Consider the following 15587-nt stretch of genomic DNA (forward strand, 5'->3'; position numbering starts at 1 on the left):
TTCACCCTATTTCATAAACAAGGCTCCATAGCAGTTGCATGGTTGTTCTCCCAAAACTAATCTGAATGTTTATGCGGGTGAGTTGAAAATGTCAAAGGCTCCGTGTTTCAATCTGACATGTATGTTAGACTACATGCACATCTTTGACTGTTTGCCAGGAAAACTTTGTTTGGTTACGTTGCTTGTTGTGGTAACCTTTTGTACTTAGCATTTCTTGTGTGTAGCAAGCTTCTATTCCTTCTTTTTTTCAGATGCAGAAAATGCGGGCTGGGGACATAGAATACTTTAAGAAGTTTTACAGGATGTCACCATGCCATTTTGATTTTCTGCTGGGTCTTGTAAGGAAAGACCTGGAGAGGCAGTACGTGGTGAGAGAGCCGATTTGTCCAGCGGAATGGCTGGCCATGACCATAAGGTATGGTTAACTGCCACTCAGCCTTGTGATAACTGACCAGACTGCACAATTTAGGAATGTAGTCAGTGTGTTGCTCTGATTCAAGGACTTGCTCTTTTTAGCAATGCTTTGGAGGCTAGCTGCACATTGCAGTGGCAGTTGTCTCGGGGAACATTGTGTGGTACATTATCTGTTTTTTTTGGCCTGCGAACTGAACTGTAACACTAACATTGTCCTTTTATGCAGGCACGGCATGATTTGCCTGTGCCCACTCCACACTTACAACTCTGTTTCTGTGAGCCCCGCTTACCCAATTAAAGTAAAGGCAGAACTCCCATTGTTAAAGGGACACTGAAGTGAATTTGTCAAGCTCCCGTTTTTGCTTGCACTGCGTAGACTGGCTCAAATTAGCACACTTTTCATCGTTTATCCGGTTGACAAATCGGTAATTATTTTACAAAGCGCGAAAGAAGAAAAACTACCATGCGCGGTTTGCGGCGGCCGCACCAACTAAGGCTGTGACGTTGGGAGGAGGGGCGCCGTGATTGGACGATGCCCAAGGTTAGCAATCACACAAGTTTCGGTTTCCGTTTCGGTTCTGTAAAACATAACCAATGGCGTTGTTGGATGGGCATTCTCAATATCTCAGTAATCATCGTACCGCGCTTCTGCCATGTTGTCGGCTGTAAAATGCACAAGATAAGCCTCCCAAGACGGCTTGTAGTCGTAGCATTCATTAGCCGAGACCTACGCAGTGCATGAACGCCCTCCGCGTACCCGCAGACGCCCAAATGTCATGCGCTTTTCCCCCATATTTGGAGCTTGCCTCCCTCATGCCTGTATCGTAAAAAGCGTGTTTGCACCAGGCCAAGGGTCTGTTCATTCTAGCCTGTGCCCACTGCCTGCAAGCAGTCGGTGCTTATGGCAACAGCACGCCAACGAGAACTCGCTAGCGCGCCAGTGCCAGCCTGCGCGCGTTTTGTGAACTAGTTCGTGTAGCCATGAACGTTGCGGCCCAAAAAAAGGTGAACTCAATATAGAAAACATTGGCGGAAAACAAAAAAGTTAACTTACAAAAAAAAAGCACGTCCCCGCGGGGATTCGAACTCGTGACTTGCAAAACATTTGCGGCGACATACCTAACACCCCAGACCACTGAGCCACGGAGCGGGACGCGAAAGCCTTGCTATATACGGTATATATTGTACAACCGGCTTACACTTTTATTTAGTTTTGGCATTTCAAGCAGCTTAGGTGACTATTTGTTGTACTGCGATCGTGCAGTAAGCGTCGCCCGAGTTTCCACAGTAGCTCACGTCTAGCAATTGCATTTCGTAGACGGAAAAGCGTTCGCAGAGGCGTAGTCGTGCTGCTGACCGCTGTGCTTGTTCGCCCAGCGCAAAAAAGTGCTTCCCGCGCCCTAGTTTTACGCTGTACGGTAAAAATATCAGTTGATTTTATTTCCTTAGTACCTATATTGACTTCGCTGACTCTTCTCCCGCCTTCAAGAGGCCTTATATTTTCCTACTGGCGTACCAGTCAGCGAAGCGTCGCATGTGCGCTTGTGCAGCGCTTGTGTGAAGCGACCTACAGTGTACCAACAATCCAAGTAAAGAAAGGCACATTCTTCCATTCACAAACGTGTCCTGGCTTCGTTTCAACTAAGCGAACGAATTGCGACCAAGCAATTTTTTTTTAACCTCCTTGATTGCGACGACCCGCCGGCGGCCGGCGGACGAAACGCTGGGCCGACTGACTCTGTCGGCCGGGGAGCCGTGCAGTAGCGCAGCCGTGGCGCAGCCAATTGCCAGCTCATCCCCTCCTGACGTCACACGAAAACGCCACAGAAAATGGGCGAGCGTAAAGAGAGGAGGACAGCATTTTCTAATTAGTTTTTCTACTAAATAAAATCGCGTAAACGCGCCTAGAGTGGTCGAAACATGGCCTGGGGACTCCGGACTACAATTTGCGCTAGTAATCCCGCAATGTTTACATATCACTTCAGTGTCCCTTTAAGTGCTTGGGGTAGAAGCTACACCAAAAACTGAGTTCAATGATTTTACTGTGTTAACTTGAATGTGCTTCTTGCACTATGTAATGTCAGGCAATTATCAACAGGAAACAGCATTGTTGCAGAGATGATCACAAATTGCAATAATGTTTCATTAATTTCCCTTTCCTGTCCCTGTGTCAGCTCACGCTTCAATTTGTTTCCCTCATAGCTTTATTTACTGAGGATGTAATTCCTATTGCCGTCTCCTCATTTTCCAGGAGTAATCTAACTAGAACCTATGCACCAACACTGCGGAATGGGTGGCCCGATTCAATTCTGAGGAATCGCAACTTTCCGTGATACGATTCGTCAACTCCACAGAATGCCACAATGTTGCCTATTCCAACTCCTGGAATGGCCGGGAAGTCCAAATCCATTTCTTTAGTTCCTCAGCGTGTAAATTACTGCTTAGTGGTTTATCAAGCTATTGTAAATGCAACATGGAGGTGTGGTTATCAGAAACATTGAGATCTGCAGAAATATGTGTGCACGTTGCCAAAATCGCGGGATGGTAGCAGCTTGGTGACTTCTCGAGCAGAATTACCACCCGTGAAATTCACAAACGGGTAGTACTTCTGATGCCTACTATACTATTTGCATGATCAGCGTGTTGTAATGACTTGCTCTTGTGCAGTACTAGAGGGAAACTATGTTGCTGTCTGCTTTCTTTGTTTTGTACAGCCTGTAACGTAGTACCTGGCTATGTGCTTCGCACATCATCACACTAGCGCCATCGCACTGCTGTAGCTAAATCACAGGCACCTCGTCTGTACCTGGCTCACATCTGCGTGCACTCGTAATCCTCACCTTTGTAGAGCGCTGAGCACTCTGATGGTTTAAGAGCCAGCCTGGTGTAGACCCCAGCTGAAGATCGCCGCAGCTCGTATAAAAATCTAGCCCATTGCATTCCGCACCAAACGCACCTAATTCTATCCCATTTCAAATCCTTTAAGCATTGTCGCCATTATATTCCCATCAATTCATTCCAGTATCGCGAAAAGGTGGCATGAATACGGGGTCCGATTCGAGAGCGGTAACTCCACAGCACTGCCATGCACAATACACCCAGAGTCTGCTGAATGCCTTTTTGCGGGTGGGCGGCAATATGTGCCACTTTTTACGGATCAATGCCAATTTTCATACCTTGTAGAGCAGCTTTCGAATGTTTAGTGTGATCTTTAAGACTATTTATCCCCGTGCTCTTTGTTGCCTCTGGCACAATGTTTAAATGCATTTGGATAATTCTCAGGTGTATCTATATCTTCCTTGCGCAGGTACTTGTCATCCGGGGGCCTTCTTCAGGACATCGCCCTGGCATTCCGTGTAGGAATTTCCACCGCCCGATTGGCAGTTCGGGTGACGTGCAGGGCTCTTTGGGCCCGACTGCAGCCTCTTTACATGCCGGTGGGTACCGTAAGACTGCATACACTTTAATAATGAGCAGCTGCACATTAACGCAAACGAATTGCGGTTTTGCTGCATTGCACAACACATGAAATGTTAAGTGAATCTGCTACCAATGATGCAGGCATGGTCTTTCTAACCGCATGCCAAGTCCTTGACATAAGAAAAAAACATATTTATTGTAACAACATGACTTCAGCAGGCAATTATGTCAGCTGCAATTAGAAAACATGCTCTTTTAAAAGTAATTCCCAACATTTATTCAACCAGTGTGAAGATTTATTATTTTAAAGCTTTTGTTCTACCTATCTGCTTACAGGCAGGGATTTTTATTTTCTGAAAGAGCAAATGCGTTATATTTTCTTCTAAAATACTATGTTGGAAGGTTGATTATGGAAGGTTGATTATGATTGAACCTGTGCTGTAATTTAACCTCAAAAATATTGCACGGATTCTGAGGTTTCACTGGCTCAATTGAATGTGAGAATCTGTGGTGATATTTTTTTATTCGTCAAATTGATAATTTAGTCATGTTCATACAAACATATTGTTGGCCAAATTTGAGAATGCCTACCTTAAAATGCAGCAGCCAGCTGCACTGGAGAGGCATTGTTCACTGTATTTCTTTTACATACATAAATTAATGAAATCATTAAATTTTAAACTTTATTTTGTAATGTCCTTTCCACTTTTTTTTTCTCCACATGAACAATTTCACCACAGTGTTTTTACAAGTGTAGTTGAAGGGGCTTGTGAGGGAAATCACCCCTGTTGAATGGGGTGGCTGAAGAAAGCCGATCTTTTAAAAATTTGTGGTTTCACCATAATATGGCATATGTTATTGTGTTGAAAGACATGCATGTTGGTCGAGGCACACTTTGTTAGATGTGCATAGGAGTTTGCAATGATAAAGTGGAAAGGTGGCAATGACTCAAAATGTGGTATGAGAGTGCTAAATTTGTAACACAACAGTCTGGTGATGAAAGTCCTCAGTTTGTAGGTTTGTGTATTTCATGCTCTTGATCAGTCCCCAGATACTGTTACCTGGCTTCGGGTGGCTGAGGGCTTCAGCCGTGCTTGGCAGTTCCCCAACTGCCTTGGGGCCATTGATGGCAAGCACGTGCAGATCCGGCGCCCTGCGAAGTCTGGCAGCATGTACTTCAACTATAAGGTTTGTTTCAGTTTTACATAGGTAATGTTTTCAAAGTCAACTGATTTTTCGGTATTGTCGCTTCAGCAGTATATGAGCCGTGTCATCAAAAATGTATGCTGCATAGGTGCGTATGCCTATGCTGACACACCTGCCGCACACTATCGACGAATACCACAATGCCCGTTGCCGCTTGTGTGTGTTGTAAACTGCATGTGCAGCTAGTGTAGGGGGTCAAACAAGGCAGGGATAGCTATCACGGGAACGACATTGATTGATTGGTTGTAGGTTTAAGGCGCCGACGCAACGCAGGTGATCAGGCGCGCCGTAGTGGAGGGCTCCAGATTAATTTTGAACACCTGGGGGTCTTTAACCTGGTGCGCCGAAATCACGTACACACGGGCATTCTTGCTTTTCGCCTTCATCAGAAAAGTGGCTGTTGCGGACGGAAATCGAACACGCGACCTCGTGCTCAGCAGCACGTCTTAGCCACTGAGCCACCGCGGCGGGTACAGGAACATGTTGGATACTGAGCAATAGGCAGCCTGTGCCACTGCTACAGCGAGCAAACGGGACCACTGAGAGGGTTAGAATCGATAGCAGGGTGTGTGTGAGGGGGGTCACAAACACCATTGTAGGCTTCAAAAGCTGGAACAAGGCATACGCATCGGGTTGGCCAAGTGTCAAGTTCGTGAGGGTGAGGTGCTGCTGTCACACATTCTTGAAGATCCACAGATGGATTTTCTACTCCTTCTGTCTCTATGCATAGGTATCACACCTATATAATGCACTACCGGCTTTATAGATAGTGAGCTGCCTTTTGCAGCCAGCAACAATGGGAGGCAGCGCTCCAAAACATTGCCATGCAGAAACGGCGCGCTCCGTCAGATTGAGCCAAGTTTAATCCTAAAACTTGCCAGCTTCATTTCGCTCGCGGTGGGCCCAGCGACTTCGCATGAACAGTAGCGGTCGCACTAATAAATTCCAATTGTACCAATCGCTAGCTATAATACCGACCAGAAAAGAAAAATCACGGTTAAGTCTAGAACCGTTGTGTAGCTATGCAGACATCATCAAACCACTCTGCTACTACGAGTGCCTGCTGACTGGCATTCTTTGTTTTTAACCTTTTCTTTTATTTAGACATCCGGAAACTTTGCCGACTTTCACTTTGCGTTGAGGAGCTTTATTTCTGAATTCGCAGAGAAGGCTCGAAGTTGTATAAACACCCCAACAGGGCCATTGTGTGTGTGGAAGCGCCGTCATTCTTGTGGTGAAACAGTGTTGTTACAGCAAAGGGAGCCCTAATCAATGGCAACCTTTTCAGTGACTGCGGCGGTTTTACCATAACTCAAGTGTCACATTTGAAGGAGCTCTACTGGGGTGGCTTACAAGCCCAACAAATGACAAACCTGCGTATGGCAGCCGTCTCCCGCCAAACCTTGCGGTGAAAACCACAGTGGAACCCTGTTCATACGTTTTTCACTAGACTGGGAAAACAAAACGTAACAAGCAGGAAAACTGAGCACTGAGGAAACCTTCAAAAATGAACGAAAACAGTGTAGCTCTGACTTGGAACAATGTATTTCTGCAACTTTGGCTTTCGAACCTTAAAAAACTCGAGAATGTAGGATTGCTGCTTTTTGGGATCTCTCAAAAACACCACGCGTGGCAATGCAAGGTCCGGTTCCTACCGATTTTGACTATTTTCTGTGCTGGCTGCTTGTCTGCTGCATTTAGTATGTCAAGCTTTTCCTGAAGGGAAAGCGCTTCCCATTTTCGCGACGCCTACAAGGCACGACAAAATTCGGGGTTGCAAGTTCAGCGCTGTTCTCAGTGCTTGAAGCACACAATGACAACAAAAGTATGTGCTATTCTTGCGATGCTGCTTTTATGGCGAACACGCACTTCCGGCATTCCGAAGTGAAACTTTCGTTGTAAGCGCAGTGATGCCGGTGATAGCATAGAGTAACATAGGGCCATCTAGGGGTGACAAATTGCACCCGTGTGTGGCGACATGCAGTCAGTTCCATAGCTAGCCCTGGCCAATTCTCATCAAACGTCAAAATGGTGGTCCGCGCATGTTGCCCGCGCGGGTTCGGAATGTCAGATTGCGGCGAATGATCTGGGAACATGTTCTGGGCCACGAACTATCAGTGAGGATTTTAATGGGACTCGAGATGAAGTGCACCGGGAGTAAACAAATACAATGTAGCAGCCAGGAAAACGCAGCACTGAGAAACGTAAGGCTGGGGTTCTACTGTACAGGTTTTCATTGCAACGTCAGGCATACCATAAAAGCAGTATTCATTTTTCCACATTAGAGAAATTAGCAAAAAAGTTTTTGAGAAAGAGTACTGAACCACTTGCTGCTTCCTCATAACTTCAGTCATCAGCTTGTTATTTGGAAAGAGCCATGGCTCCCCTCAACCCACCACACGTCTTTTGGGGTAAAAAAACTAGCAAAGGAGAGCATATAAAAAAAATGCTCTAGACCAGTACCTAGGTAAGTGAGGGTTGCATGTAGTCTTTCCTTTATTGGTGTCACAACCGGTTACTTCAGTTACTTGTAACTTGTCACTCATGGTGTTTGTCTTTCAGTGTGATTGTGTAACAGAATTCCCATTGTTTAGACTGATCTACCATAGCCCCCTTTTCCTTGTTTTCAGGACACCTACTCCATTGTGCTGCTTGCCGTCGTCGACAGCGACTACAAGTTTGTCGTTGTAGATGTCGGGGCATACGGCAAGCAGAGCGATGGAGGGGTGCTCCAAAACTCCCGTTTCGGGAAACACCTCGACGAGGGCCGCCTTCAGCTCCCACGAGACCTGCCGCTGCCAGACACCAGTCTCCTGGCCCCATGCGTGTTCGTGGGCGATGAAGCGTTTCAGTTAAGAACGGACTTCTTGCGGCCATACCCGGGAAGGCTGCTGGGCGACTGCAAGAGGATCTTCAACTACCGTCTCAGCAGGGCGAGGTGAACTCATCTCATCTTGGCTTTGAACTGCATTAATCGCTACCTTATTTATCTCAAAACTAAACCTATGAAAATACGAAATTTGGTACTGCATATCGAATTATGGGAATCAAATATTTCAGAATAAGATTAACTTGAACTGTCTGTGAATCAAATCGAATATTTTGAAATATGAATATATTTGCTTTAGTGTGGATTGAGCTTCTAAAACATTGCAAAAAAAGAAAAAAAAAGCTTTGTCTTTTGGGACTTGACATGTGAATGTTCACTGCTTAACACTTTCCTGCCCACAGGAAAGTGAATGCTTTTGGGTACTCTAGCATACACTTTTTTTTCCGGTCGCAAAAATTATGCAGTATATCAGTGTATGGTATCGAATTATAGAAGAGTAAATTTCCTTTGTAGTGGTAATTGTTTCAAACAGGGATTTTTATTCTAAAAAGAAAAAAAGCTGTACAGGAAAGTTTTGGAACAGACACACACAAAAAAACAAAATGGTGTTGCTCCACACAGAAAAAGCGCACAAAAATTTTAAGATATACATTTTATACACATGCTATCAGCGCAACAGTCCTGCAAACATCAAATGAACTGTGAAGCTTTTTGACTTACAATAAAAACGTTAGCACTAGTGGGTTTTATGCCACTGTGCAAAGCAGTTCCTCCAGACATAGGTTGGCTACACATGCATTGCAGAAAACATGGGTTTTCTGCTCCAACAAGTAATAACTCTTGATTCATGACTCATATCATTAATGAGAGGTATGGTTATAAATTTAATGCAAATAGCATTGAACTTCACCTAACATGCATCAGAGTTATAGCCCGTCTACACTAGGGTCTGAATGTCATTTGAACCAAATGTCATTTGACTCAAATGGGGTGCTTCGAATGCCATTCAGAATCCGCCGTGCTACACTACAGTTTCGATGGCATTTGAAAGCTTTCACAATTGCTCGACGTGTGCTGTAGTGGCGCTGTTGTAGCCCCGTTCTGTTTTCATACGATAACACAACAATCATATTTAGGAGCAGTGAAAGGCAGTAACATGATATCAACTTAGAAAAGACACCAGTTTTGACTCTAACGTGGTGGCTGTTTGCGTGGTGTTATTTTTTTTTGCAACTGACCCACTGGTTTTGAGAGTATGAAAATTAAATATGTTGATTTTCATATTTTAAGTAAATGAACAGTGAACAAAGTACCACAAACAAAAATATTTTGTTTGTTTTGCGTACAGAAGTATTATATTTTTATTGCCGATCAAAGACGCTGCGTGCGAGAGAGCTAGAAATGGCATTTGAAACCCCAAATGTCTCCCTCGGTGCTCATTTGGCTCGAATGTCATTTGAGCCGAATGGCATTTCAAAACCTGGTGTAGCAGCACAATTTGGCATTTGAGTCAAATGACATTTGGTTCAAATGACATTCGGACGCTAGTGTAGCAGTGTTATTACACACAATCGTTTCGCACAAGGTTTGCATGTGTTGGGCTTCTTTGCGCCGCTTCAGTGTCGTAAAAAAAAGCCAACCCCATGAAGCACACCGCGCAGTGGAGCTTGAAAATTTGTATGTCTTGCAGCAGCCAATTTTTAGGGCTCTGTTGTACGTGAATTTTGAATATTCGAAAGCTTTGAACACTTCAAATGGTAGAACAGCTCTACAATTTCGATCAAATTCTGGGTGAAAGTGGTTCAGAGATGAAGACGAAAAAAGAAGGGTCTATTGAGGGTTTTTTAAATTTTCATATCAACATCTATAGATACCACTTGTGTTCATGCCAATCTATTGGGCAGCCGTTGGGTGTGATCCTTCTGTATGATCGCATTCAGGCTGTTCAAGCTTTGTTCTGGCTGTGAGGATCGTTGACAGAAAACTATCATCGGCAAAGTGTCTCGAGAGGGGAGGAAATGCTAGGCCAAGAAGTGTGAGGGAAAGTGGCGAAGGGGCAGGGAGCCCACCAACAGGTGTGGGGAGTGAGCGCCTCAAGAAAAGAACGTGGTTAGGGAGGTCCCTGCAATTGAACCCGAGACCTTTAAGCCATGAAACTGCCAACCTAACGTGGGCCACACCGAAGGCCTGGCGGATAAGGGGTTAGCAGCGGCGGGAAACAATAACATGTGCAGCCAATTGGAAAGAAAAAAAAAGGTTCCTGGAGTCGGAATCGAACCTGGGTCCCTTGCGTTATGAAGAAGAAGAAGAATTTATTTGTCCTGAGTCTTTACAGGCACGGCAGCAGAGGCTATAGGCTTTGCAGCCTGACAAGGGCCTCTGCACCTAACTACATTTGACAAACAGGGCACTTATTATCAAAATAATGAAATATCATATCGCAGCATTTCACACAATAACACAGACAATAACAATTCACACAATTACAGAGTAGAGGTGAGAAAACATAGGCTTTCACTTAAAAAAAAAGAGAAAAAAGGTCACGTATATACTTTTAAAAACTCGCACAATTGCACAGTAGGACATCACAACAAACATAATATAGGCGTTCACATAAGTTTTATCATACAATACACATTAACCAGTAAAAAAGTTCAAGTACACATACTTTGTTACATATATTCAATGTCATGGCATAAAAGGATGGGCTTCATTTGGGCTTTAGAATGAATATGACTGGTGTCTATGAGACCATGTAAGCGATTTAATAAGGCAGGTGCTTGGTACTCGACGTGCTGTTTACCGTAATTTGTCCTCACTATTGGGGTTTTCCTGTACAGATGACGCATGTTGTAATTAAAATTCTTATTTTCTGGTGTGTTCTGAAAACTCTGAGGATCATTTTTCTGAACCCATTGTAAAAGCCTAAAGTAATATAGTTGTGTTATTTTTAACATTGAGTATTTTTCGAAAAGTGGCTTAGCTTTTAAGTTCCTTATGAGGCCATGATATTGTTCGAAGGCTCGGAGGACTCTTTTTTGCATAATCAGTAGTTTTTGATAGTTCGTTTGTGTCGTAGTACCCCATACCATGATGCAATATGTCATTTTCGAATAAAACAGTGCATAATACAACTCAACTTGTAGCCATTTTGGTACAACTGGGCTCGGTTTGTATAAACACCCAGCAGTTCTGCTAAGCTCCATAGTTAGTTTGGCGTCTATCCAATTTCGCTATCATCACATTCGGGGTGCGCAATATTTTCTTCGGATTCATAATGCGGGCATTGGCTTCCGATTACGGTTGATTTGAAGTGGACTTTGGCTTCTAAATTTGGCAGTCTGGATTTTGGAGTTGAAAAGGGTGGATTGGGGACTTCGATTTCACTCAGTTTGCATGTGGACAGTTTCGCTTTTTAACTACCTCTAATATTTCCTCAGTCTTCACATCTAGATTGCAAAGGTGACCGAATTTTTGTTTGTAGCAATAGAAGAAACACGTCCTGTCCTGCTTTTGTAGCCTGTTACTTGCTGCATGTGTTGTTTTGTAGTTACAACACTTGTAAGTGTGCACAAAAGAAAAGAAAAAAAAGGGCTTTGGCCATCAGTGCATCAGTGAATGGGAAACCTCTACTTAAAAGAAAATGCAAGTAATAAATGAGCCAGGTGAGCATGTGGCATTTTTCCTCCTCCCCCTCTTTCAGTGCACTTCTGAAACTTGGCTGTTTGGCTTCAAATTTCAGCCACACCGCATTTTCAGTTCAGTATGTGCACGAAAAATATATCAGGTGGTTGTGAGTATTCGATGCAATTTATTCAAAGTGAACTAACCCTCTCCCCCCCCCCTCCTCAATGCTTCCAACAGTAGGTGCGCAGAAAATGCCTTTGGCATTCTTGCAACCGCTGGCGAATCCTCGAGCGGAGAATTGGGGAACAACCAGAAAATGCCGAGGTGATGGTGAAAGCGCTCTGCGTGCTGCAGAACTTTTTGATGATGAGGCAGCATGCTGATGATGAGGACGGCTACTGCAGTGCTGGCTATGCGGACTCAGTGAGTGGAATCGGTGAAAGGCGGAGTGGCTTGGGGCGGCAAAAACTTGTCCAGCCGCATCTGCAGCTGGCACGTACACAAGCCAGGAACTTTGCACAAATGGCACGGTATGTGCGGGACTTGTTCACGCAGTATTTCTGGAGTGCCGCAGGCAGTGTGGCTTGGCAGCGAAGTGTCCTGCAGGCCTGAGAGAAAGTCTGCTACTACTTGGAGTGTTTTCTTTTTTTTTTTTCATTTGGTGTGCATTACTTTTCTCAGCAATAGTATGTATGCTGAGCAATTTGTGTTAGTAAGCTTTGGAAGATGCTGATGTTTGTGCTTTGTATTTCTTTTCTCGACAATTGTATATAATGCTGAGCAATTTGTGTTAGCAAGTTTTGTAAGATGATTTTTTTTAATTTATTACTTTTCTTAGCAATAGCATGCATGCTAAGCAATTTGTGTTAGCAAGCTTTGCAAGATGAGAATGTTAAAGGGGTCATGAAGAGGAAATGTACTTGCTTAATTTTGTCTGGTTGAACAATCTTTGAATAACTTAAATTCGAACTGTGTTCACAATTCATTACTTCAGGAATTTAGGGGAGGTCTTTGAAATGCTCATTTTTTGGCGCCCATCAAGTAACCATGGGATACCCTCCGGCAGTGCAACTAGCAGTGACGTCACGTTAAGAACATTACAGTTAAGGGCTCATGAACAGAAAATGCATTTGTGTTTGCTTAATTTTGTCTGCTTGAACGATCTTTTAGTAACGTAAATCCCAAATATTTTCACAATTCCTTGCCTGTGGAATTTAGAAGAGGCCTTTGAAATTCTCGTTTTTAGGCGCATCGCAAGCAACCATGCGCGTATCATTGGTTGCCAGCGCAACTAGCAATGATGTCACGTTAAGAACATTCGAGAGTTAAACGCTTTTTGTGTATATTGTTCTGTACAGCTGCAAACTCAATATAAAAAACAATAAATCCTTTATTCTTTGCCATAAACAGCTTTCTATCAACGTGCCCGGTGTCGCGACCGCTTTCAGTTGCCTGGCAACCATTGTAGCAGAACTCAGACCTCCTGTTTGTACGGTTTGTAGCTACTTTCCCTGCTGAAGTTCACATTATTTTGCCGAATTCTCTTCTGAATCTTACCATTTTTTTATGAAAGGGCATAAATCCGCTCAAGCTAAAACAAGAAAAAAAAAAGAATATGCCCCGTGTGCGATTTGAACTTCCGGCCACTGGCCCAGCCCACTGTTATGGCCAGCCTGCATTGAAGTCGGACAGTTTACCCACTACGCTACACTATTCTTTTTTTTTCTTTAATACATGGAAATTTTAGAGGGAAGTCAGCCAAGACAATTGACACACAATATCAACACTAACAGACAGCAAAGGGTAAGCACGTCAGTCTAACAAAGGTCGGCACCAATTCAAAACTCAGGCAAGCAAACGCACGCATCCAAAAGATGCAGCCACTCTGGTGGATCACTCTGCGCAACGTAAACGCTCCGTACCAACGCCGCCTGTTCCCGAAAAATGACCTTGGTCGGCCTAGGGGGTTCAGCATGCCGATCAGTCATGCGGCACTTCCACAAGCTAAACAAACCTAGGAGCACAAAAACGTCATACGGCACCTGATTAACGTCCTCAAATGGCAAGAAGCGAATGGTGTATGGGGTGATGTCAATGTCCTTTTTTAGTGTCCGTTGCAAAACGTCCCAGAAAAACACCGCGTCACGGCACAGCACAAAACAGTGGTCAATAGTTTCTGGTTGGTTGCACAAGCGGCAATTGTCTGGCCAAGGGATTCGTAACCCAGCACTATGGTGTGTTATCATAAAATGTAATGGGCCCACAGCTTTAACCGCCTACTCACTGTTGAATGGTTCTGCAGTAAGCCAAAGGAGAGCATATCCAATCAATGAAACAACTTTAACAACATTGTTTACTGGAGGAAACAGGAAAGCAATTGAACTGCTTGACGGTGGGGCTAAAATTTGGACTCGGAAACCCGTTGTTGTATCACTGCTTCTCACTAGTGATTTTTGTGCTTGATGAGTAAATGATGGGTTCGTTTTTGTGAGTTCAGACTACTCCAAGTTCCTTCGATAAATGTGTTCATGTAGTTAAATCTCATTTTAAGCTTTCGGTCATTCATCTTGTCAGGTCAGAAGCTTCACATTCGTGCAACTCTCATTACACGCTACGTGAGACAGATGTAGGCAAGTTTGTTCAAGAATACCAACAAGCAGAATGACAGTTTAGACTTGTCCGAAACAGCGTACAATCAGCCTTTGTGGTTATGTGCCGGCAACATGTCGCCGCAAGTGAACCGGCAGAATATCGGGACTTATAAAAGTGACGGAAAAAGAAGATTGGATCATGGCAGCTGACGCAGCATAGTGGATTCGGGGGAGCCATGGTTCAGAAGGCTGCATGCAAAGATGCGGTAGCCGTCAGCAGGACACCCGGAGACCCAGCCAGGCTGCAGTGTCAGCCATTAATACTACCTAATTGTTGACCGCACATTGAATTGCCAGCTTGAGCTGTGTGACGCGGTGTTTCCCGTGCCAATATACCAGCGTCCGCTGACAACCAGGACTGTTTCAGCGCCTCAGCATCGAGTGCGTGAGCCGTTTAATCTATCACGACCAGGTTTCCAGGCTAAACTGTGAACTGTTATGTTTTTCACCTTCACAGAACTTGTCTTTACAGTAGAGTTCAGTATTGCATTCTGCTTGTCACTGTATTGACAATGTTGTTAACTCGCCCGTTTCAATAAATGTTCATCTCTTGTCTTTGCAGTACTTCTCAAGCGCCTGTCTCATTTCTGCAACTTGAGTTCCGATTACTAGCCACGAATAGTCACAGCATCCTTTATTGGTTGCCATAGTTCTCTCTCCTCAGATTGGTGGTGCAACCACTTCAGTAGTCTGGCAACCATTGTAGTAAAACTCAGACCTGCTGGCTGTTTGTACAGAGTTTTCATGCTGAAGTTCACGATCGTTTGCAAATTCTCTTCAGAATCTTACTTTTGTACCAATGACAATAAGCCTCACAAACAAAAGAAAGGAAGGAAGGAATAACAAAAGACCCTGCATGCGATTTGAACTTGCCGCTGCCAAGCTGTCTTGCTTGGGAGGCAGTTGCCTTCGACCACAGAAGCACATTTTTTTGTCTTTATTGCATAAAATTCAAACGTCACTTTCAAAACACGCATCTTCACATCTAAAGATGAAAATGGCCATATTTGCAACACATACATACATAAAAAGTGATATGCTCTTTCTGCGTACAAAATTATAAGTGGAATGCAGAAAATGATGTACACTGAATCTAAAATACTGGCTTATATGTACATAACCAAGTATTTTAAACTCCACTGAAACAACAGAAAAAACCACAAATGGTTTCTTTTCTTTTTTACCTCTATCTGACCCTTCGCAAACAGCAGCGAAAGCGTTATTGCACTTTACCCGTTTTACCTGATATCACAACGAAACGGGTATGTGCAGTTTGTACATCAATGGCCCACAGCTCTGAATACCCCCACAGCATAATTTTTCTGAACATTCCTTCCCGACCTCGTCAACATAAAAGCAAGCAGTGGCAATTCTTTGCGTAGTGCGAAATTTATGTCAGTAAGCATTGCACAAAGATGAAATTAGTATGTGAGCATGCA

Source organism: Haemaphysalis longicornis, unplaced genomic scaffold, assembly GCF_048455015.1.
Source record: "Haemaphysalis longicornis isolate Haplotype H1 unplaced genomic scaffold, Haemaphysalis longicornis Haplotype H1 scaffold_4, whole genome shotgun sequence".
Classification (NCBI taxonomy): Eukaryota; Metazoa; Arthropoda; class Arachnida; order Ixodida; family Ixodidae; genus Haemaphysalis; species Haemaphysalis longicornis.